Below are 3,168 nucleotides of genomic sequence, written 5' to 3' on the forward strand. Positions count from 1 at the left end.
TGAAAGCCATTTGTTCTATAACTTCAAGAACTACATCACATTAATTGTTACATTCTTAGTCTTTGACAGAGTTTTGTATTTGAATAGACTGATCTATTTTGACACCTTTCAAATATTTTAAGGCATTTACTAAATATAATGTGTCAAAGAGTACTTGTCACAATTATTCTTAAATTACACAAGGAATGCTGAGCCTCCTCCAATCAGATTAGACTCCCAAGGGCTACTAAAATAACTGTTGGAAAATTCAAAATCTTTCTCTAAGCAGAATCACTCCTCCGAAGTCTCCCCGGCTGATCAGATGTGTCTCCTCCTCTGTCCCCTCCCTTCTCTCAGGTCACCAGCACCCTCGGAACCCAGAGGCCCGCGCTCTGAAGGTGATCCCCCTGGAGAGGAAGGCGATGGCCCCTGCGAGGACTATGGCCGGCACCCGCCTCGCCCCGGCCCGCATCCCTGCCATCGCCTTGTGGCTTCTGTGCGCGCTGGGCCTCCAGGGCACCCAGGCCGGGCCGCCGCCCGCGCCCCCGGGGCCGCCCGCGGGAGCCGACTGCCTGAACCTCTGTACCACTGGGGTGCCTGCCTTCGTGCTGGACACCAATGCCTCGGTCAGCAACGGAGCCACCTTCCTAGAGTCCCCCAGCGTGCGCGGGGGCTGGGACTGTGTGCGCGCCTGCTGCACCATCCAGAACTGCAACTTAGCGCTGGTGGAGCTGCAGCCCGACCGCGGGGAGGACGCCATTGCCGCCTGCTTCCTCATCAACTGCCTCTACGAGTAGAACTTCGTGTGCAAGTTCGCGCCCAGGGAGGGCTTCATCAACTACCTAACGAGGGAAGTATACCGCTCCTACCGCCAGCTGCAGACCCAGGGCTTTGGAGGGTCTGGAATCCCCAAGACCTGGGCGGGCATAGACTTGAAGGTACAACCCCAGGAACCCCTGGTGCTGAAGGATGTGGAAAACACAGACTGGCGCCTACTGCGGGGTGACACGGACGTCAGGGTAGAGAGGAAAGACCCAAACCAGGTGGAACTGTGGGGACTCAAGGAAGGCACTTACCTGTTCCAGCTGACAGTGACTAGCTCAGACCACCCAGAGGACGCGGCCAACGTCACAGTCACTGTGCTGTCCACCAAGCAGACAGAAGACTACTGCCTCGCACCCAACAAGGTGGGCCGCTGCCGGGGCTCCTTCCCACGCTGGTACTATGACCCCGTGGAGCAGATCTGCAAGAGTTTCGTTTATGGAGGCTGCTTGGGCAACAAGAACAACTACCTTCGGGAAGAAGAGTGCATTCTACCCTGTCGGGGTGTGCAAGGTGGGCCTTTGAGAGGCAGCTCTGGGGCTCAGGCGACTTTTCCCCAGGGCCCCTCCACGGAAAGGCACCATCCAGTGTGCTCTGGCACCTGCCAGCCCACCCAGTTCCGCTGCAGCAATGGCTGCTGCATCGACAGTTTCCTGGAGTGTGATGACACCTCCAACTGCCCTGACGCCTCCGACGAGGCCACCTGTGAAAAATACTCGAGTGGCTTTGACAAGCTCCAGCGCATCCATTTCCCCAGTGACAAAGGGCACTGCGTGGACCTGGCAGACACAGGACTCTGCAAGGAGAGCATCCCGCGCTGGTACTACAACCCCTTCAGCGAACACTGTGCCCGCTTACCTATGGCGGTTGTTGTGGCAACAAGAACAACTTTGAGGAAGAGCAGCAGTGCCTTGAGTCTTGTGGCGGCATCTCCAAGAAGGATGTGTTTGGCCTGAGGTGGGAAAACCCCATTCCCAACACAGGCTCTGTGAAGATGGCTGTCGCAGTGTTCCTGGTCATCTGCACTGTGGTGGTGGTATCCATCCTAGCTTACTGCTTCTTCAAGAACCAGAGAAAGGGCTTCCACAGCCACCACCATCACCACCACCCACCACCCACCACCCACCACTGCTAGCTCCACTGTTTCCACTACTGAGGACACGGAGCACCTGGTCTATAACCACACCCCCCAGCCCCTCTGAGCCTGGGTCTTGCCGGCTCTCACCGGGCCCTGCTTCCTGCTTGCCAAGGCAGAGGGCTGGGCTGGGAAAAACTTTGGAACCAGACTCTTGCCTGTTTCCCAGGCCCACTGTGCCTCAGAGACCAGGGCTCCAGCCCCTCTTGGAGAAGTCTCAGCTAAGCTCAGATCCTGAGAAAGGGTTTGGAAGGAGCAGAAAACCCTTGGACCAGAAGTACCAGACTAGATGCACCTGCCTGCATAGGAGTTTGGAGGAAGTTGGAGTTTTGTTTCCTCTGTTCAAAGCTGCCTGTCCCTACCCCATGGTGCTAGGAAGAGGCTTGGGGTGGTATCAGACCCTGGAGGCCCCAACCCCATCCTCCGGAGCTCCTCTTCCACGCTGTGAGCCCAGGGCTGGGAGGAAGGACTTCCCTGTGTAGTTTGTGCTGTAAGAGTTGCTTTTTGTTTATTTAATGCTGTGGCATGGGTGAAGAGGTGGGGAAGAGGCCTGTTTGGCCTCTCCATCCTCTCTTCTTCTTCCCCCAAGATTTGGCTCCCTGCCCTTGACCAGCCCCAACCTGGCCTAGACTGGCAGACAGAGCCAGGAGAGGCTCAGCTGCATCCCGCAGCCCCCACCCCCAGGGTTCTCCAACATCACAGTCCAGCCCGCCCACAGGGTAATAAAAGTGGTTTGTGGGGAAAAAAAAAAAAAAAAATCACTAAAACATCATCTCTACAAGGGGAGAAGAAACTGACAAACATTTATATAGGTAGGGTGTTTTTAATTTTTATTTTTTTAGTTTATATAAAGATAAAAGTTCATATATGGGAGTGTTGAAGTTTATGATAACTTTTTAAGCTGGTCTAGGTTTTTAAATCATTTGATGTTCTAAAATTAGAAATATATCAAACCCAATATTTATTAAACATATGCCAAATTTAGTGTACCCTCAGAAGTTTTATTACAGACACATCCATTTTTCATTAAAATCTACATCTTTTTGAAATTAACTTTAGCATCCATCATAATTTATTGCATGCCACTAAAGGGTACATAATTGTTTTTCAAAAAAAGAAAATTTAACATAATAAGTATATTGCCTTATATCTTTGTAGAACATTCACCCTGAATTACAGACTCAGCCATATTGGGGGAGAACTTATATGTAATCTAAAACAACTTTCTTCAT

General features: G+C 52.2%; 1 pseudogene; it reads left to right on the forward strand.

Annotated features, from left to right (window-relative positions):
• The first annotated feature begins 401 nt into the window (after positions 1–401).
• LOC112617869 lies at positions 402–2,003 on the forward strand (annotated as a pseudogene).
• Positions 2,004–3,168: the final 1,165 nt, after the last annotated feature.

This window comes from Theropithecus gelada, unplaced genomic scaffold (genome assembly GCF_003255815.1).
Source record: "Theropithecus gelada isolate Dixy unplaced genomic scaffold, Tgel_1.0 HiC_scaffold_5389, whole genome shotgun sequence".
Classification (NCBI taxonomy): Eukaryota; Metazoa; Chordata; class Mammalia; order Primates; family Cercopithecidae; genus Theropithecus; species Theropithecus gelada.